We start from the raw sequence: 22,703 nt of genomic DNA on the forward strand, positions 1-22,703 counted from the left end.
AATTCGCTTTTTTTTTTTTAATTAGGCAACTATTCATTCAGAGATAAGCATGGGAATGAGGAAATTAGGTCAACTCATATGACATATTTTGTTTTTGCATTCTTACCTTTGTTATTTTTTTTTTTTAAGGTGTAGTAGCCTGGGTAATGAAGTACAGGTTTTTCCCTACCACAGCTATAAATTATGGCTTAAATTATTTTTTGAAAAAATTCTGCTTGCATGTAATTATATATATATATATATAACATATATATACACATATATAAACATACATATATAAACATGTATACATATTTATACATATATGCATGTATATATAAATAAACCATGCATATATATACATCTTTATATATATAAGTACATGGTTGTAAATATAATACTCATATAGGAGAACTGAATGAGAAAGTGTTTTTTCTGAGTTACACAGTACCAGAGTACAAAAAGGGAATATTATCTCTGAATCTTATGTCAGCATTGATTTAAGGGAGAGAAGAATGATTTTAATAATTTTGGAAGCAACTTTTTATTAGTGGTTATACTTAACAAACCACAGTTTTTCTTTGCTGTAATTTATTTAAAAATAAACTGTGGAAAAATGTTCTGATAATGAAACTCTTCTTTTAGGCAAATTGGAAAACATTCCAAGTGCTATTCATGTAAAATGATAGACCCGTTTTGTCTCTGATTTACTGGAACGAATATGACAAGTCACTTGATGTCCCTTTAACCTTAGACTATTCAGCTGGAAATGGGGATACTTATCCTGATTTAATTCAGAGAATTGTTAACATCTATTACTAACATCATATAGATTTAGAACATATTTACATGTATACATTACAGTGGCAAAAATAAAAAGAAAATATTTTGTTTTTCTGTTGAATCCAGAAACAAAGAAATAATGATTTTTAGAAAGACTTTGGATTCTTCAGAAAACAATCAATGACTATTTTGAGAAATATCTACAGATTTTACCAACTCCTGGCAAACTGACTGTAGCCTCCATCACTACCTTCAATTGTTGTAAAATTGCCAATCTCATGGGGTATGTCTCTTCTTGGTGTCTCTTATAACTGTTCACAGGCTCTTTCTTCAAACTTTCATCCTTCAATTCCTGTGAAGTTGTACTTAGTGTTTTCTCCCACTGATTCATGCTTTCTTCATTTCCTGTTTCAGCTCCTCTTTTCCCTTCTGCTACGTAAATGAGGCCCTCTGCCAAGTTTCCATTCTCTTTCTATGTATGCTTTCTCCCTCATACTTTTCATATACTCCTAAGGCTTCAAATACTACAACCAAGTTGAAAAAAATTTTAACCCACTTCTTCAGCAGCAGACCTCTTTTATGGTTCTAGTTCCAAGGTCATCTCCCCAACCACAAACTCCATATATACATCCCATGTAATATTTCTGGCATCCAGAACTTTCTGATCATGCAAGGCTTGTGGAATATCCCTTCCCTGGTGTGTTTGCTTCTATAGTCTCCTCCTGAATACCAATCACCTCTCTAATTAAAACCTTTAGCTCCAGATCAATACATTCAATATACTCAACAGATTCCTTAAGAACTCTGTGTTAATGTCAAAAAGCTATAGCAATTCAACTTATCATGCACAGAACTCTTGATTTACCACTCTCCAAGTCTGATCTTTTTCTCATTTTCTTTGCTTCGATGAATTGGATTACTCTCCATCTTGATTCACAAACTAGAAACAGGGCACTTATCCTTGATTCATCCCATATGCAATACAGTCAAATCCTCACTGTTGATTTATTCAAAGGCACAGTTGTCTTTCCCCATATTACAGAGAGCACCTACTTCCTACACATAAGTGCTTTTCTTCTCTACTGTTTTCTTCACTACAGCTAGAATCAAGAGTCATTTCCTTTTTCTTCATTTATCTGCAATTGTACCTGTTCTTAAAATCTCACCTTACAGTCCAGTTTTCCTTCAAACTCTTTCATGATTCCCCCTAGCCCTCAAATCTTACTTTAGTTGTTAAAGTAGCAGTGTGATGGCAAGTCATGGACTTTGATTATACCCATCTCAATATGTGAAATCTAAGGCTCAAGAGAGAAATGCCCAAAGTCATCTAATTAGTTGGTAACAGAGCAGGGCTTTGAAATCAGATTATGTGACTTAAAGTTCATTCTTATCTGCAATACCACTTCTTTCAGTGTTGTCTTCTCTTTAACATATTAGTGTCACTACTGTGGCACTTATCTTGTATTTCCATTCTTTCATATTCCTACCTGCTGTAGAAACTCCTTGAGATTAGAGCTGTTGCTTGATTCACTCACTTAACAGATGTTTTTGTCTATTTTATACCTGGCAAAACCTGAAGACGTAGGCATACAGTGCTGACATGCGAGATTTAGCAAATAAATACCTGTTTCCAGCATAAAATACACTGTTTCAGCAGATCTTAATATTTATTAACAAACTATGAATATACTCTATTTTAATTTTAACACTTAATAATCTTCACTAGGTATAAGACTTTATGAGTCTGGTTATTGAAAACATAACATAGCTGTTCATGATATTTGGGTTTTAGAAGATATAAACATTTGCTTTCAAAGGAATAGTCTTGTAATATCCTGCACCAGAGGTGCAGCCAATTTTTATGCACCCTTTAAATATTAGATAAAGTTCAAAATAGATGATGTGTTTAACAGTATAGCAATTCACAGACTGAGTTCAGAAGTGATTATGTAAATAAATGTTTATATTTGTGAGATAATAGGCATAGCTTTCCTGAGATTAATAGAAGGTGGTGAAGTCAGTGACTGAAATGTTCAATAAAAAACACAACTGTTTCACTTGGGGAAAATATGAAGGTGTGCTGTTGCCTCCTAGATATTCTAAATGACCTAAGCTGCTCCTTCTGAACTCATTGCCCATGGATAGTTGGGACAGAGCAGATGGTGTCAATCTAGGCACCAGGCTCAAGTAGGCAATATATATTAGTCCCAACTAGTTGGTATATCTGAAACTGTGAATCTGTCTAGGAAGCTCAGCATATCCCTGATGGCCAAACAATCCATGCCTCAAGGACAGATACTATGAGAAAAAAAGTCAGTATGTCCAGAGCAGTTGGTATGCTTATGTTGTCAGCCTGTCATGAGTGGTCAATCTGTCCAGAGTGAGCTACATGTCTGGGCCATATATATGCATCATTAATATGTCTAAATTGGTCAGTTCATTTGGGAGATATGTTTTCCTGGAGTCATCAGTAGTTCTGGTTTGGCCAGGTGTTATTGGTGCCTTTATATTTCTTTCATACTTTCTTTTGTTGTTTTGGGGGAGAGGTGGCTCAAAGAAGGCCATTTCCTGTTTGAAAGTGAGTATCAAGATGGGAGTTAGGGTGAATGGACTCACTGCTGTCTGTGGAGAATCTGGCTCTAGCCACATAAGCAGTGTCCCTCAGACGTGGACAGTCCTGCTAAGAAATTGCTCAACTCCCATGGCAAAAGGAACCTGTACCATTATAGCCAGTCTCAGACCCAGGACATCTAAAGGTTGGAATGGGAAGCCAGGGCCACCTCATGGATCGGGACCCATCTGAGTTTCTGGTAACCTAGTTAGCAGGGTTCCCTCTTCATCATTATCTCCAATTTTTTGCTGACTCTCTACCTCCTATAATCCTTTGTCTCTCTGGGTGATGTCTGGCTTTTGCAGCCCCAGCTATTGTCCTTTCCCTTGGGCTATTTTGTCATAAGGCCTGTCTGAGTAAGTACAGCTAACTTGTGAGCTAGTGTAAGCTCAGAAATCAGATTTCCTGTCTCTGAGTCCCAGATTCACTCATCACTAACAGAACCTATGAGTCCTCATCAGTAAAATGAGATGCTATTAACACTGAAGACAACTAATGGCTAAATAAAGTAGCTTATGTAAAGCACTTGGCAATATACATAGTATAGTAAGCTTTCCATAAATGGAAGAACTTATGTTTTTCCTATTATGTTTAAAAATAACTTAGGGATTATTTAAAAGTTTTATTTGGGTATGGTTTTCACAGAAAAAAAAGGAGGGGTTGTGTTAATTGCCTATCATTAGCTAAAAAAAAAAAAAAATGCCCCAAACCCCTACCGGTTTATAATGTATTATAGAAGATGGAAAGTGTGCCCAGGTGGCTCAGTCAGTTAAGCGTCTGCCTTTGGCTCAGGTCATGATCCCAGGGTCCTGGGATCGAGCCCCAAGTCTGGCTCCCTGCTCAGCGGGGAGTCTGCTTCTCCTTCTGCCAGATCTGCCTGCCGCTTCCCAGGCTTGTGCTTTCTGTCTCTCTGACAAATAAATAAATAAAATCTTAAAAAGAAAAGAAGATGGAAAGTGAGAATGATATTTATACTGAGTTTTAAGTGATCAACAAGAGTGTGTCAAATTAAAGGGATGGGGCTTGACGTGTAGAAAGAGAATAAACAGTACGAGGAAATGAGAGTCAATTTGGTTTTGTTTAGGACTAAATCTTAGAGATTGATGTATGGATTTCTGAGGGAGATGGGAAGGTTACTTGGGGTTAGATAATGGAGGGCTTTGCAAAGGAGGTTAAGGAGTCTTGAATTTGTCAGAAGATTGCATGGCATTACAAACAAGGGGTGGATATTACTGGCTCTGTCTTTGAATCATCTTCTGTGGGCAAATGGAGTAGTAGCGGCAGGGGGACCAGCACAAAGGACCTTTCAGTGGTATTGTAGTATCTCAGACTATTACAGTGGCAAAGGAATTGGAGAGAAATCTCCATATTCAAGAGGTATTCAGCATTATAACTAATGACATTTGATTATTTGTAGGGACTGAGGAAAATAGATGACTACATTTTGGCCTTAGTAACTTGGTGGATGATGATACCATTTGTTAACATAGAAAATATTAGAAGAGGAAAATGGGTAGAAATGGGGGGAGGGAATGTTTAGCTTTAAGTATGTTAAACTCACCAATAAGCAGCTGCCTATCTGAATCTGGAGGCAGGTGACAAGTCTGGGCTAAAAGCTCAGCTGGAAGATGCTAGTGTAAAGAGGCCACTGCAGCGGTGGAGGTAGAGGAGGTGCCTGCGGAGGGGAGAGTAATGGAGGGAGGAGAGCTGAGGACTGTAGCTTGCCTGCATTTAGTGCATTGCACAGTGCATCCTGCCTGTGGCTGATATTCAGCAAGTCTAAAATTGATTAAGATTTAGAAAAAAATGAATAACATTCTCTCAAGAGTCTTCTCCATGCAGAGGTAGACTTCTGCAAATTAATTTTTTAAAATTTTTCTTTAAATTCGAGTTATTTAACATACAGTGCAATATTAGTTTCAGGTGTATAGTATAATTTCAGGTGACTCAACAGTCCCATACAACACCTGGTGCTCATAACAAGTGCCCTCCTTAATTCCCATCACCTATTTTACTCCTGCTCCCACCCATCTCCCCTCTAGAAATCATCAGTTTGTTCTCCATAGTTAGGAGTCTGTTTCTCAGTTTGCCTCTCTCTCTTTTTTTTCCCCTTTGCTTGTTTATTTTGTTTCTTAAATTCCACATATGAGTGAAATCATATGTTACTTGTCTTTCTCTGACTGACTTCACTTCCCATAACCCATCTTTGTTGTTGCATCTATGTTTTTGCAACATAGCTCCATCTATGTTGTTGCAAATGACAAGACTTATGGCTGCATAATATTCCATTGTGTGTATATACCACAACTTCTGTATCCATTCATCAGTCAATGGACATTTGGGCTGGTTCCATAATTTGGCTATTGTAGATAATACTACTATGTCTATCCAGATGCATGTATCCCTTTGAATTAGTGTTTTTGTATTCTTTGGGTAGATACCTAGTAGTGCAATTGCTAGATCATAGGGTAGTTCTATTTTTAACTTTTTGAGGAACCTCCATACTGTTTTCCATGGTGGCTGCACCAGTTTGCATTCCCACCCACAGTGCAAGAGGGTTCCCCTTTCTCCATAGCCTCATCAACTCCTTTTGTTTCTTGTGTTGTTGGTTTAAGCCATTCTGAAAGGTGTAAGGTGATATCTCATTGTAGTTTTGATTTATATTCCCCTGATGATGAGTGATGTTGAGCCTCTTTTCATGGATCTGTTGGCCATCTATATGTCTTCTTTGGAAAAATGTCTATTCATGTCTTCTGTTCAATTTTAATTGGATTATTCATTTTTGGGGTGTTGAGTTTTTATAAGTTCTTTATATATGTTGGATACTAACCCTTTATCCAATATGTCATTTGCAAATGTCCTCTCCCATTCTGCAGGTTGCCCTTTAGTTTTATTGATTGTTCCCTTCACTGAACAGAAGCTTTTTATTTTGGTGAAGTCCCAATCGTTTATGTTTGCCTTAGGAGACATATCTAGAAAGAAGTTGCTACAGCCAATGTCAAAAAGGTTACTGGCCGTGTTCATGTATAAGATTATTATACTTTCGGGTCTCATATTTAGGTCTGTAATCCATTTTAAATTTATTTGTGTGAATGTTTTAAGAAAGTGGTCTAGTTCCATCTTTTCCATGTTGCTGTCCAATTTTCCCAACACCATTTGTTGAAGAGACTGTCTTTTTCCCATTGGATATTCTTTCCTGCTTTGTCAAAGATTAGTTGACCATATAGTTGTGGGTCCATTTCTGGGCTCTCTATTCTGTTCCATTGATCTATGTGTCTGTTTTTGTGCCAGTACCATACTGTCTCGATCCCTACAGCTTTGTAATATATCTTGAAGTCTGGAATTGTGATGTCTCCAGCTTTGCTTTTCTTTTTCAAGGTTGCTTTGGCTATTCGAGGTCTTTTATGGTTTCTGTACAGATTTTAGGAGTGTTTGTTCTAGCTCTGTGAAAAATGCTGGTGGTATTTTGATACAGATTGCATTAAATGAGTAGATTGCTTTGGATAGTATAGATAATTTCACCAATATTTGTTCTTCTAATGCGTGAGCATAAAATGTCTTTCCATTTCTTTGTGTCATCCTCAATTTCTTTTTTCAGTATTTTATAGTTCAGAGTACAGCTCTTTCACCTCTGTGGTTAGGTTTATTCATAGGTATCTTATTATTTCTGGTACAATTATAAATGGAATTGATTCCTTAATTTCTCTTTCTGCTGCTTCATTATTGGCATAGAGAAATGTAACAGATTTCTGTACATTGACTTAGTATCCTGTAACTTTACTGAATTCATTTATCAGTTCTAGCAGTTTTTTGGTGGAGTCTTTAGGGTTTTCTATATGGATGTTTTGTATTTCCTTATGGTGTTTGATTGCTATGGCTAGGACTTCCAGTACTATGTTGAATAGCAGTGGTGAAAGCTGACATTGCTGTCTTCTTCCTGACCACAGAGGAAAAGCTCTGTTTTTCCCCATTGAAGATGATATTAGCTGTGGGTTTTCCAAATATGGCCTTTATTATATTGAGGTGTGTTCCCTCCAAACCTACTTTGCTGACAGTTTTTTTCATAAGTGGATGTTGTACTTTTTGAAATGATTTTTCTGCATCTACTGAAATGATCATATAGTTTTTTTCTTTTATTAATGTGGTGTATCATGTTGATTGATTTGCAAATATGAACAACACTTGTAACCCAGGAACAAATCCCACTTGATTGTGGTGAATGATTCTTTTAATGTATTGCTGGATTCAATTTGCTAGTATTTTATTGAGAATTTTTACATCCATGTTCATTAGGGATATTGGCCTATAGTTCTCTTTTTTACCGGAGTCATCCGGTTTTGGTATCAGGGTAATGCTGGCCTCATAGAATGAATATGACATTTTCCTTCCTTTTCAATTTCTTGGAATAATTTGGGAAGAATAGGTCTTAACTCTTCTTTAAATGTTTGGTAGAATTTGCCTGTGAAGCCATCCCACCCTGGACTTTTTTGGGAGATTTTTGATTACTGATTCAATTTCTTTGTTGGTTATCAGTCTGTTCAAATTTTCTATTTTTCCTTGTTTCAGTTTTGGTAGTTTATATGTTTGTAAGAATATATCCATTTCTTCCAGATTATCCAATTTGTTGGCATATAGTTTTTCATAATATTCTTTTATCTATGTGGCCCATTGATTATCCCATCAGAATCACACTCTTCCCCTGTGATTATATCCTTTCTGACCTGACTCAACGCAGCAGAAAGATCTCCTTCCAAAACTCATCTATCCCTAGAGCATCACTGAACAGTGTGCTCAGAGACACTCTGCCTCCAGAAGGCCGGTTCTCCTTACTGAATCACCTACTCAGGATCTCTCAGCTTCTCAGGTACACTGAAGTATAGCTGTGAAATGGTAGGTGACATTCTGTTGCTTATTGTGTTTCCACACAATGCTGCTCTTGATCACGTTGTCACTTCACATGAAGAAACTCAGATGGAGAATAAGTTGACTTTTGCTGTCTTCTCAGAAGTGAACAAAGCCACTCTCTGGGAGAGTCTGATCTTGAATTTTCTAACTTGACTGAGCAATATTTCACCTGGCTGCAAAGCTACCACATGCTACACACTTCCAATTGCCTTCAGACTTGCTAAATGCATTTATAGGCTGAGAACGAGCAGTAGGAAAAAATGTGGTAGATGAAATAGTCTTTTTTCACACTGCCCCTTTTATTATTGTGTTATAAAAACCCAAGCTCAAAATAGATTGAGGTAGATTTATCTTTTAATGAAAATCGCCGGGAGGTTGGAAGTCAAATATTCTTATCTTTTTCTCTTGTCTCCAGAGCAGGACTCGTTTGCGGGGCTGACCTTGCAGTACAGTCCTAGAGGGAGCTACAATGGTCTTGTGGACTGACTTCCTTCAGAAGGGACTTTTTAAAAGAGACAATGGAGCTAGCATGCCTCCTTTTAGGCTCCATGGTCCGGGGTTGTGCATGTCAGCTTTTCCGGAGAGCAAAGGGCGGAAAAGTTCAGGAGCCATTGTGTCCAGCAGAAAGGAATAAGTTCTTAGGACATTGTTAGGGAGAGGTCTGCAGAGACCTTCTGCGGCAGTTGGAGGCTCCCCTGCGCACCTGAACTGCAGGTCTGAGGCTGGGGGGTCCATCCCACTGGGTACCTTTCACACATTCCTGCTGCGGGGGCGCCTGGAGCGGAGCAGCTGCGAGGGAGCTGCCCAGATGCCTCCCCACACGGCAATGCCGGGTCCCGCCGCCCGGGCAGTCTCCTGACTGCGGAGCCGGGCTCTCAGCAACCCGGGTAGCCTGAGAATGATTTTACCAACGGTTTTTTTTTTGGGTCTTAGTTTTTCATCTTCCGTAAACCAGTGGGGAAATTATGTTGTGCTTCTTTTTGTTTTCACTTCCTTCTTGCATGAATTTCAAAGTTCATCACAGAGAAGAGGTTGCGTGTTGGTGTTGGGAGAAATGAAAGCAGAGGCAATAAGAAAAAGTAGGCAAACGAATGGCATTTAGAGGAAGAGTGGTATCAGTCAGGATTTCAACAAATATCTGTTAAAAAAAAATCACTCTGGGGAAATACGGTAATGAGAATTTAATGTCAAAATGATTGTAATTTTATGCCTAAATACGCTCAACATGACAAAGAATTCTCTTAATCTTAATTAGGAATAGGTGGGGGCATTTTAATTTTTTTTCCTTAAACTGCATAGCTCCTGGAACTAATTGCCTTCCAAGAGCAATAGATAATAGAAAAACACGATTGTATCCTATGTTCTGGAGAACATAAATAGCATCCCCCTGATTTCTCAGCTCCCTGAACTGGAGCAGCATCTCAATCTAGCTGGTAGTAATTAAAATTCCATATATCTATCTATCTAAATGGAAGGTTTTACATTTTATGTAATTACTGTACAATCACCTTACTATGAATGAATTCCATGTGCAAATGGCAAAGCAAGCTTCAAGAACTGATTTGGTTAAGCACCCCTAAATCTATTACTCCTGAATAAAACTCTCAATGAAATTGTATGCTGCCTAACATTTTAAGGAGTTTTGTAAATTGGTGAAACAAATATATCTTCTATATAGATATATAGAGATCTATCTAGTGTAATAAAATCTACTCCTACCCTACTCTTGCTTTCCTTTTAAATGAGTCACAGAACTACCTGGCATCCAGCCAAGGATGGCTAAACAAGTTTGATTAAATTTATTTTTATTTTTCACTTTTTAAAAATATTTATTTATTTATTTATTTGAGAAAGAGGAAGAGAGAGCACACACAGGCGTAGGGGTAGAGGGAGAGAGAATCTCCAGGAGTCTCCCTGCTGAGGGCAGAGCCCCACACGGGGCTTGATCACAGGACCCTGAGATCATGACCTGAGCTGAAACCAAGAGTCAGATGCTCAACTGACTGAGGCACCCAGGCGCCCTGTTTAAATTTAAACTCTTCTCCACTTACCTGAAATTGGCAGAGCCTCCCTCAAAACCTACTGGAACCTCCCTGAAACTAACCATTGTGTTAAGAAAGAAAGTTTCTGGGGGGAAAAAACAAAGTTTTCATTTCTCCCTCTTACTTTACTTTTCCCTGAGATATACTCCAACCTAAGTTCACGTGGGCCATGAAAATTATGTTCATAACTGGATCTGATATTAGTTGAAAACATATGAAGATCTTTTGCTAGTGAAACTTAAAATCCAGAATAACAAAGTTAAAATTAGAAAGGAAACATAACCAAAACCATCAGTGTGGGCACAGGTTTTTATACATCTCTAAGTTGGTGTGAAATGCCCGCTGTTCCTCAATCTGAGAAGCATACCTATGTTCTTCCCTGTAGTAGAAGGCCTATTTATATATTTTTATTCTTTTTAAAATTTTTTTAAAGATTTTATTTATTTAAGAGAGAGTGAGATAGAGAGAGAATGCACGAGTGGGAGGACCAGCAGAGGGAGAGGGAGTAGCAGACTCCCTGCTGATCCCTGGGGCTCCACCCCAGGACCCCAAGATCATGACCTGAGCCAAAGACAGACACTTAACTAACTGAGCAACCCAGGTGCCCCTAGAAGGCCTATTTTAAAAAGTTAGAAGACTCTTATGTCTTAGATACACTTAGAAGTACATATCTGATATTATGAATGAAGAAAAATAGGTACTGCTAAGGTAAGCAAACTTTATTTTGTCTTATTTGCATAGGGAAGTTTTGTAACTGAGAAAGTCTCTACTCTTTGTTGTTTTGTTTGATAAAGTGTCCTATAATGAGCCAAATTTACTAGTGTACCATGAGGTTGTTGAAAATGTTTGAATTGAGAGGAGGCACTTTACAAGCCTGTATTAAAAGAGTGGACAAGTGAATGAATGATAATTTGGATTAATTTATCATTATGGTATGAGAAATTTAGGTAAGTGTGAAGGGTGAGTTCAACAGTTTAAAATTTGCAGCTTTAGATGCTTTTTAAAAATTAATATCCAATGTTACACTGAATTCTTATATATAAAGTTATGAATTTTAGTCACAAATAATGGGTTTGTTGAATTAGACATAGGATATTTTCCCACTTTAATCTCTTGTTCAGCAATCAAAATTATGGACCTGAATATCATGGTAAGTCTAAATCTTCAAAGATTTTAAAAATGTTTCTTCCCCTCCAAAACCATTTTTTTGAATACCTGCTATGTGCCAGACCATTTCAAACACTGAGAATAGAGAAGTGAATAATAGAAGCAAGACTTTCTGCCTTCCCAAAGCTAATATTCTACTAAAGGGAAGTAGACAGTTAGTAAAAAGTAAGTAACATGATAGGTATCAGAGAGTGATGAGTGTTGGGGATAAAAAATAAAGCAGGAAAGGGAGATAGGTATACACTGAATACAATGTAGTTAAGAAAAGGCCCACTGAGAATGTGACTTTTGGGAGGAGAACAGAAGACGAAGAGGGAGTGAGCCATGGAGGTATCCAGGGGTAGAGGACACACTAGGGAGAGGGTTCAGTAGCACAAAGGCTCTGAGGCAGAAACACAAATATGTCAGAAAAATAGCAAGGAAGCCACTGTGGCCGGAGTGGTGTGAAGGAGGACAACAGTAGCATGTGAGGGCTTCAGTGTTGCAGATCATATAGGGGCCGCTGTTAGGACCTGCTTTTTGTCTGAATGAGACGGGAAGGGGTGGGAATTTCCACTACGTGGGTACATAAATTTTATTTTAGCATCAAAATTCATGTGAATGTTAATCCTTTGGAGCAGGAGTTTCAACAGGGCTAATCCCCATGACTTCCACTTTCTCCCTGAGTCAGAAATGAGGATTTTATTGTTTTTTGTCACATTACTGCCCCTACTGTCAAAATTTAGGAGTATGAACATTTGATACAGGGCACTGGGATTAAAGCGGCATAGATCGGGGCTAAACTGGACTGAGACATTCCTCATACTGATGATCATCCTGAAAAATCCCAAGACAGTCTCCTCAGTGAGGTGTCCTAATTGCAGGGGCAGAGAAGATCAGAGAGTGGGAGTCACTGCCCCTGAGTTCAGACTCTCTTCTCAGAGCCAGAGTTAGGGCTCAACACCTGGGGTCTGAGTGTTCAGGGAGGCCTGGAGCCCCACGGAAGGGAGCCCTTGCTTGGCAAGGACGGTTCAGAACAGGAAGATCAGCCCTTCCTGCCCACTGAGGCCTGGAGGTCTGGATTTGAGAACAAGGCATTGCCAGGAGCACCTGTGTCCTGGCACACCTCCAAGGTCAATGTGGACACATGGTTTTGTGCCTCAAAAGGAGTCCACAACACCTTCCTTTCAGATGAAAAGATAGACCTTCTGTGTCACCTGCAGGTGGTTTCTAAGTTGTTGTTGTTGCTGTTGTTTTTTACTCATAATTGCAAATAAAGGGGTTTAGATTTAAATACATGGTGAAGCATCTTCTCTCCTTTCAGATGCAAAGACAGGTGTTTGTGGCCTGAGGGTTTTGGCCAATGCTAGATTACTCAGTAGGAAGACAGCCTGCCTGATGGGGACACAGTTTTTTTTTTTTGTTTTTTGTTTTTTTAGAATTTGATAATTGATTTTAAAAAATGTATAAATTCATCTTAGAGACTTACTTTACTTTCTTACAGTTATTTTACTACATAGTAGTGTTTCTATTTTTGATTATATATGGAAGGACATTTTACATTTTTATGGTTAAGTTCTCTAAAGAATGTACTCCTTGGCTGGCTAGAGCTAACTTATGTTTTTTTCTCAAGCTGGAAAGATGTTCTTTGTGGACAACCTGGTGATATTAATACATTATGCTCTCACCAAAATAGTTTGAGATCCTGCTGATGAAAATTTGGGATTGTAGAAATTTTGGAATAAGAACAAGGTGATGCAGCATGAAGGAAATAGTTAAGCAATTTCTCTTGAGAATACAAATGAGTCAGAAAGTATCTGGTCAACACCAATTGATGGCTAATAATTAACGCATTTGCACATCACTAGTACACTTATCATTTATTAAATGTCAAACACTACATTGAGAAGATAACTTCAGACTCCAAGAATTTTCGTCATTAAGTACCATCTTTTTGTAGAATCAAATACCTCCTCACTTGTAAGACTCTTCATTATTTTAGGTGAAATTAAAACCAAACAAAACAAATCTTCCAATTAATCTATAATCTATAACATGACGAATTCTAAGCAGGACTCTGACTGTAGACTTGTTAGAATTTAAAATATGTGCACCTTGGAATCAACTAAATATAGTGGTTAAATAATTCATCCAACTAAAGGTATCACAAACCTACTAGGTATTGGGTACTAAGAGAGGCACTCTAGTCCTAACAGAACTGATGCAATACAATCTCTGTCCCCAAGCTGTCAACAGTTTTGCAAAGTAGAGAGAATATTAAATAAGTAATAATAATAAAGTTTGGACACTGCTTTGAAATGGGAACTATGAATTGATGTTTGAGCTGGGACCCAAATGATCAGCTGATATGTAGTGGGTGTCTGAAAGGGTGTTCTAGCTAAACGGGGTTGGCCAACGGGGTTGGAAATAAGAAAAGGATGGTGCTTAAAAAATTTTAGTATAGCTAGAACATATGGTCTGGTGCATAAAATTTAAGTCAAGAAATACAATTCAAGAAACAAAAAGGTACAAGTTCCTGAAGGATTGGTAAGCCAAGAGTAGTAGAAAACTGCACTGAGATCTATAATAGCTACCATTTAATACAGTCAGGGTCCTAGTCACCCTGAGTGCATCTTCTCTTTGAAATACCCTGGAGTTTCCTCTGGAGTGAAATGGAATTAAATGTTTGCTGTAAGGAAAGTGTTTAGCTGGAGGATCAACCTGTAATTAACAGAACTTTGTGAGTTGAGACAAACAGGTGTGCACATAGAGTACATCTTGACACATGCAGAGAAGCTTCAGCTTTGCATCTGGAAGGCTGGAGGCAGGATGTTGTCTGAAAATCATTCTTTCATCTGAATATTCCAACAGACAGAATTTTAAAATTTACATTCACACAACAGAATACTAAATAGTAGTGAAAATGAATCAGAGTGCTATATGCATCAACATCAGTACAGGCCATACAAAGAGAAAAATCAAGTGGTAAGATGATACATAAAGTATGATTCTACTTTAATTAAATTTAAGCCATGCATAATATACTGTATATTATTTAATGTTGTAAACACGTGGTAAAATTATCGTAGAAAATCAAGGGTTCTGTATTCTATTTTGTCATGAACATATGTTAATATATATGTTAAGATTTGTATAATTTATTTGTTATAAGAAAATAGTTTTTTTACAATATTTCTAATATCAAGTACCTTCAGTGTATAGTATATCATAAATCCTCACCATAAAATTATTTCCTATCAAGTATTACATTTTAGCATATCTAAGTGTCAAACTCCTTGAAGATATTATTACTCTCTGCAGTTGAGATAATTTGAAAATTAGAGATTTCAGAGCAAAAAAGTGAAAGAGTCAGGGTTAAGCCAGGCCTTTTTGTCTTGTAACCCTGAGCTCCTTCCTCTGTAGACATAACCTGATTGTTGACTGTGAAAATTCCCCCACAAACTATTAAAGTAGGATGGTCTTGAACCATGCAGTCCAAGTCAATAGTCATTAGCCTTATGTTGCTATTGAACACTTTAAAAGCTACAAATTCAATATTTGGGGAGGTGTCAATCTATATGTCCCTGATTTTTTTTCCCAAACATGGCCCTGATTTTGATAAAACAAGCTTCCTTGGTTGAGGATTTTACCTTCTTTGGAGCTGAGTTTATTCAGATGATTAAGTTTTGTACCTAGTCCTCAACTTTTTCTTTGTTCCCTCCTCAATGGAACAATATATCTGTGTGAACTCCCAGGGAGTCCCGTTCTCTATCTTTTCAATTGCTGTTAATTAGCAATAGCTATTTATTATATTTTTCTAGAGCATCAGTTATGGTGCTTACCAATAGTTACTCAATCCTATTGACTTAAAATTGCTATTTCCCCTCTACCTGTTATATGACACCAGTACACTATCTGAATTCCCTGAATGATCCAGGATAGGGCTTAAGTCAGTCTAGGATACACACATAAGTTATACAAATAGGTGGTGCAAAATTCCATATCAATTACTTCTATTGAACAATTGTTCATCCCTCAGCTCACATCTGTGGCCTCTAAGGAGGTTCCCTAGGACCAAGTGACAGAGGGAAAATTCATGTCTAAGTCTCAGATAAGTCAGCTTCAGTAGATTCTGAAAATGGACATCTGACCGTACTTCTGCTCCATCCAAGTGTGGTCCTACAGGACAGTGGTAAGCGGAAACCCTCCCAGTGAGTAGAGTTGGGAGTAGTATGCTTGGTCATTTATTCTGAATCAAAGTGACACATGATTTGACTAGTTGAATAGGGACCTAGAGAGGCAAAGATTGGAACATAGGAAAAAAAGGAAGTCTGGAGTATTACATTCAGATGGATTTGGGATAAAATTTGTAGATTATTGTTTGTCTCATATTAATGGCTGACAGAGACAAAAAGCCTTTATTACTAGGTGGACAAGATGGGCCATCCTGCTGATGAGCATCAGTTCATTTCTCAGCCAGTGTAGTGTTTATCCAATTGGCCCATGAACAAGTTGTCCGTGGTTGCTGAGATGGAACTATGCATGGGCCCAACAGTGTGGGTTCCTTCTCACTAAGATAGATTAGCTATTGCCACTGCTAAATGTATAACCTATCAATGGCAGCAATCAGTGTGGGCCCTCAGTATGGTTCTAACTCAAGTTGAACAATTTGGAGATATTGAAATGATGAAAGGTGAAATTTTTGGACCCTTTCAAATTAGACCTTTTCAACCCTAGAGGAGACAGCAACTTATAATTACCAGAATCAACATAATTCTCGATATGGATTTGCTTTCCTACATTCAGTACTTTGCCAACCTTATATCACCTTGGGTCTTAAAAAATCCCTAATTCATTAGAATGGGATCATCAGTTTCCTTAGACTAACAAGACAATTTTATGGCAAAGTAGGTGAGGCAGTGCATGAATTACCATTACTATGGAATTTACTTGTTTCACTCTACACCCTATCACCACAAAGTGTTAACCTAATGTGATAATAGAATAACCCTTAACTCCTCAGTAAAATGACAACTCAGAGCCAGGACACCACGCAGTTTTGGTATGCTATCTTTTAAGTTGTGTAATATCCATTAAACTAATGGCCAATATATGGTGCCGTGTCCCCAATATCTAGAATGCCAATCCTGTAATCAAGTAATAAAAGTACCATTGGCTCTTTTCTCATTACTTCTGTCAATCATTTTAGAAATTTTTGTTTCTGGTATTCACAATTCAAATTCCATTAGATTTTAAGTCTTGATTTCTAATGTGGGAATGTTTTGTTCTGTTTTGTTTTGTTTTCCAGTGGACACAATAAAGATCCCACTAAACGTGAAGGTGACAATGAGCCAATAGGCAAAGAAAGGAGTTATCATACTGGCAGGAGTAATTGACACTGATCATGACAAAGAGATAGAGTTGGTGTTATATGATGGGGAAAGAGGGAACTGTATCTGGGACCCAGAAGATTCACTGGATATCTCTTGTTGCTTCAGTGCCCAGACATAAATTTGAATGGAAAATTACAGCAATCCAGGTCCACCACGGAGAAGTCTACTAAGTGCTCAGATTCCTTGAAGATTTGGATCACCTCTTAGACAAGAAACCCACACTAGCTGAAGTGAGGGAACTCTGAGAGAGGAGATGATGAATATCATTTATGACTTGGAATGATTTACAGATGCTAGGACTATTGTTGCCAAACTAATCCTCTTCTGTAAAGCTTACAGCTATCTGACAATTTAGAGAGTTGGTTATGGATTGGAATTAATGGAGGGCACCAGCTTATGCAAGTGGTATGCTAAAAGGACTATATTAAATACCTTGTGCACTACTTCATTTCTTCACTGTCTCATGACTCATTCTAGTCTTGATTTAGCAAACAATATTGTGCAGACTGTGCCTAATATCAAGCATGCATTGCTTTTTGCGTACTACTTGAGTATTTTTCTGGCACATGCTTTGGGTCATCTCTGGGAGCTAACTGAGAATTCACATGTGCAATCCACAAGTTCAAGGAGTTTATCACTCATGGAGAAACTCTCAGTGGAGGGTCGGGTCTGATGGGTAATTGCTTCTTCTTTACATTGCTTGGATCTGGAGATCCTTATGATAAATTTCCTCAGATAGTCCAGGTGGGACTGAGCACTCAGTCTCCACAGAAACAGTCAATTCAAAAACATATCTTTAAATACAAAGTAGAATTAACTAGGGGGCTAATGAACAACAAAGGGTTATTTCTCACAGTTCTTGAAGGTGAGATGTCCAAGAATAAAGCACCAGCTGATTTGGTGTCTGCTGAGGATCTGCTTCTTGGTTCAAAGACAGCCATCTTTGCCATCTTTGTCATGTCTTCATATGGTGCCGAAGGTCAGGGAGCATTCTGGGGCTCTTCCATAAGGACACTCATCCCATTCATGATGGCTCCACCCTCATGACCTAATCACTTTCCAAATTCCACACCTCCAAATACCATCACACTGAGGATTAGGTTTCAACGTATGAATTTTGGAGGGACACAGACAGTTTATGGCACCCTGGTTCCTCACTTCTACTCCCTGGGAGCATTTGCCCAATACATTGTTTGCACTAAAACCCCTTTGAGCTGTGTTTTAAAAGGAACCTATACTATAAATATGACATGCATATGCATATTTTTTCTATGAATATATTCCTTAAATTTATTATTCCTGTGTATCTGTACATCTGCCAGTTTACAAAGCATCAGAGTAGGTAAGATCTCTAGAGGTGTAGAGATAGAAGAAGACTGAAGAACCCCTGCCACCACCACCGCCGCCGCCGCCAGCCCTGTGAGCACTGCAACCACGGCGCCTTACAGTGTTGTCTCCTTGCCTGTTGGAGGGCGAAGTGAGGCATGAGCATGCTGCTGGCTGACCAGAGCCAGAGCTGGAAGGAAGAGATGGTGACCAAGGAGACCTGGCTGCAGGGCTCACTCAAGCCCTCCTGTCTACCCGGGAAGGTTCCCGAGTTCCAGGATGGAGACCTGACCCTGTACCAGTCCACTGCCATCCTGCAATACCTGGACCAGTCCCTTGGGCTCTATGGGAAGGACCAGCGTGAGGGCACCCTGGTGGACATGCTGAATGACCCCGTGGAGGATCTCTGCTGCAAATACCTCATCCTTACTTATCCAACCACAAAGCAGGCAAGGAGGGGTATATGAAGGCACAACCAGGGAACCTAAAGCTTTTTGAGATCCTGCTGTCCCAGAACCAGGGAGGGGCAGGTCTTTATCATAGGCAATTAGATCTCCTTCTCGGACTACACCTTGTTGAACTTGCTGCTGATTCACCAGGTCCCGGCCCCCGGCTGCTTGGACTCCTTACCCCTGCTCTCTGCCTATGTGACATGCCTTGGCCCCAGGCCCAAGCTCAAGTCCTTCCTGGTCTTCCCCTAGCGTATGAAGCTTCCCATCAATTGCAACAGGAAGCAGTGAGAGTATTGCCATTCTCTGCAGGAGGTGGGGCCTGCATGCCTTCCTTTCTCCAGGACCAATAAAATTTCCAAGCACATAAATAAAGAAGAAGGAGAAGAAGAAGACTGAAGAAAAATCCTCAGAAACACGTTTTAGATAAGGACATGAAGCAGAAGCCAACAGAGGAAAGTGAGGGTGTGGTCATTGAATGAGAAGTAATATTAGAAAGCTCACATTCTATATCTTGGTAAGTTTGGGCAGGTAGATTTTCAAATTCTGGGACCATCCCAAAATCAAACTTTAAAGTCATGATAATTTGGAAACACGTATCAAAGTGAGAGAAATAAGTCATTGTTCAAAGTCATTGCTTGGAGGCAAGTATAAGACTTTTTTTTTTTTTTTGGGTGTATTCCATCAAGCAGAAAACAAAGTAAATATTAACACAGAGATATTTCGAAGTGGAGGGTCTTATACAATGGGTAATTTCAATAGGTCAGCAGTTACTTGGCCTTGGTAGGTGTTTGGTTTAGGGTGGACTTCAGTTATGTTTAAACTTGTAATTCAACAATGGTACTGTACTGGTCAGGAGTGGGGGTGGAAATTATCTAATTTCCATAAACAGGAATCGAGTATTTCAGTTTTTTAGGATAATGGTTTTTCAAACCCTACTGTTCAGATTACTAAAAAAATATATATATATGTGTGTGTGTGTATATATATATATATATATATATAATGAGAAGGGCAGCTGGTTTCTGTTCTTTAGTTCTTTGTTAGTGGACTATTTCTTGTCTTGATTTTACTGCCGGACTATAAAACATGCTCAAAGTAGCCTGTGTCTTTGCCTCGCCCCTTTATGCTCCCTGAACTCTCAGGGCACTCTAGAAATAGAATACTTGTTACCAATGGATATGATTACTTATTTTCTTGTATGTCTCTTCCAAGTAAAGCTCATGTTTAGTAGAATGCCTTGTAAATAGTATTACTTTATAAAAGTACTTTATAAAGTATTTTTGATTTTACATACCATCAGAATTTGCAAATACATACATATTAAATGAGTTTATAAACTCACATAAGAAAAACATACCATCAGGGTCTACAAAATTAAATAAAATTACCCCATTAATGAATACATAGTATATTGATAAAAAGCAGGACTAAGAACTATGAATATAGACAATGATTATAACAACCCACAAGATTACAACAATGACCATACAAAAACTGATAATCCTTATTTTTCTTTTACTAAGTCTATGTTTTACCTTTGAAGAGCTCAGCAAATAAGGACATCAAGTAAAATAAAGCCTATATTTTTTAAAAATTTGACTTATTAGCAGAGTCTGCAGAAACATTTCTCTATATATGTACATGGTAAATACCAAACAGTTGAGCTTGCATCTACAGTTATTGTTCTATATCTGAAAAACAAAAGATCTGTTTAAACACACTGACCTTACGCCCAGTCATGGAGCTCAACTCACATAGAATCCACAGCAGAACGACTCCAGTGTAGCGATCTTTCCTGGAAAACATCTGCTACCAGCTGAGTGTGTTTACATTTTGGCAGCCCTGGCAGATGTGCTCATAGATAGCCCATCTGTGTGGTGTTGGGAGGCTAGAGGTAAGGGAGCTGGTCTGGACAGATAGCAGGGAGAGAGCTTATTGTAATACACTGAATTGTTCTAGAAAATGCAAATTAGCACCTCATAGCATTTTTTTTTTCTTCCTGTGCTACTAATGCCTTATAGCGAACTAGTTTGTTTGCATTGCCCAGAATAAGCAATAAAGTTATGTTTGGGACTGCTCTTAAACATGTAGCCATGGTCTGATTAGTACTTTAGAAAAGAAAGAATAATTAGTATAAAATTAATATTGAAAGTTTAGAGAATAAATAAATATATCGCTTTAAAATATTTTTCATTTTTGAAAATATTATTAAGACAATATTTTAGTCTATGGGGAAAAAAACACCGAATAAATGAAGTATCACCCTTTCTACCTGAAGCTCTTACATGTCCTCTTCTCTGCATTGATTGTTATAGTCTGAAGTATTAATAATTCAAAGTGTGTTGTGTGGAACATAATTTCACACTTACTAGAAGTTACATACAAAATTAATTATTTCTTTTTAAATAGCAATTTCTTTCTTTATTGTAAGATTTCTCAGATCTTTTAATATGTTGATGTATTTTCAGAATCTCCAAGGAAGAGAGATACAGAATTCTCATTCAATGAGCATATTTTTGTGGAACATATACTAGACAAATATTCTCTTGTGTTTACTTGAGAAATTCTACTTTGGTGATTGAGTCAGAAATCAGCAATCTGGAAGGAAAAAAGTTTAAAAAGAAAGATTTATATTGGCATTCAACTATTTCACATAATTTGTTTATTGAGATTCCAGAAATTAAGCAAATAAGTGACTGAGATATATCTCTTAAGAATGGATCAAACAATAATTTTATTCTTATATCCAAGATTTTTTTTCTTTTCATGGGCTCATGCATGATGAAACTAGTTTGTAAGGGAGATCATTAAGCTGCCCTGTTAATTTGGAGATTAGGTTATTCCCATTCTCATAAAGAAAGGAAACTAGTAAAAGATGTTTTAAAAACATATAAAATGAATGAACTTTGCCATCTGCAGAATTTCAACCTTAAGATATTTGAGTAGTTGCTAAAAGAGATGAATAAAACACCCAAATTCAATCACGTGTTTGTATAGGAATCTCATAATTAAGAGTTTTAAATCACTGTAATGTCACAGATTTTGTGATACATAAAGTCGGATTCTAACATAAGAGTAATGAAACTTGCATGAAAAAAAATGTAGGAAGAGTTTGGAGCAAGAATTGGTAGTGTTTATGCAGCAGAGTTAGGAGAAAGCCACTGACCTGGGAGGCACAGATCTTCTTGTCATTAGAGATGATTGCTCTATTTGGAGACAGGGATAACTTATTGGACGGTCCTGAAGTCTAAGTTATATACCCCTCCTATATGCTTACCTATACTTTTGATCTGTGCTCATTAAATAATTTTTTGTTTCAATTGTTAATTTAAATTCTAGTTAGTTACCATATAGTGTAATACTGGTTTTAGGACTAGGATTCAGTGATTCATCACTTGCATATGACATCCAGTGCTCAACACAAGTGCTCTCTTCAATGCCCATCCCCCACCTAGCCCATCCCCCACCCACCTCTCTCCAGTAACCCTCAGTTTGATCTCTATGGTTCAGTTTCTTTTTCTTTTTCTTTTTTTTTTTTTTACTTTTATTATGTTATGTTAATCACCATATATTACATCATTAGTTTTTGATGTAGTGTTCCATGATTCATTGTTTGTGTATAACACCCAGTGCTCCATTCAATACATTCCCTCTTTAATACCCAACACCAGGCTAACCCATCCCCCCCACCCCCCTCCCCTCTAGAACCCTCAGTTTGTTTCTCAGAGTCCATAGACTCTCATGGTTCGTCTTCCCCTCCAATTGAGACAGGAGTCCATCAAAATCCTTGAGGAGAACACAGGCAGCAACCTCTTCGACCTCAGCCGCAGCAGCCTCTTCCTAGACATATCGCCAAAGGCAAGGGAAGCAAGGGCAAAAATGAACTATTGGGACTTCATCAAGATAAAAAGCTTTTGCACAGCAAAAGAAACAGTCCACAAAACCAAAAGACAACCGACAGAATGGGAGAAGATATTTGCAAACGACATAACAGATAAAGGGCTTGTATACAAAATCTATAAAGAACTTATCAAACTCCACACCCAAAGAACAAATAATCCAATCA

At 37.9% G+C, this 22,703-nt stretch overlaps 1 long non-coding RNA gene and 1 pseudogene across 1 annotated transcript in view; one reads left to right on the forward strand and one right to left on the reverse strand.

Annotated features, from left to right (window-relative positions):
• LOC141371366 (uncharacterized) overlaps positions 1 to 5,035 on the reverse strand; it is a 35,673-nt gene extending 30,638 nt beyond the window's left edge. The window contains exon 1 of the long non-coding RNA XR_012376271.1: positions 4,935 to 5,035. This is a non-coding gene — a long non-coding RNA (uncharacterized lncRNA). The remainder of the gene's footprint in view (positions 1 to 4,934) is intronic.
• A 13,270-nt stretch (positions 5,036 to 18,305) lies between these two features.
• LOC112819867 (glutathione S-transferase P pseudogene) lies at positions 18,306 to 18,886 on the forward strand (annotated as a pseudogene).
• Positions 18,887 to 22,703: the final 3,817 nt, after the last annotated feature.

Source organism: Callorhinus ursinus, unplaced genomic scaffold (assembly GCF_003265705.2).
Source record: "Callorhinus ursinus isolate GAN/ISIS: 27379988/994484 unplaced genomic scaffold, GSC_fseal_2.0 scaffold3, whole genome shotgun sequence".
Classification (NCBI taxonomy): Eukaryota; Metazoa; Chordata; class Mammalia; order Carnivora; family Otariidae; genus Callorhinus; species Callorhinus ursinus.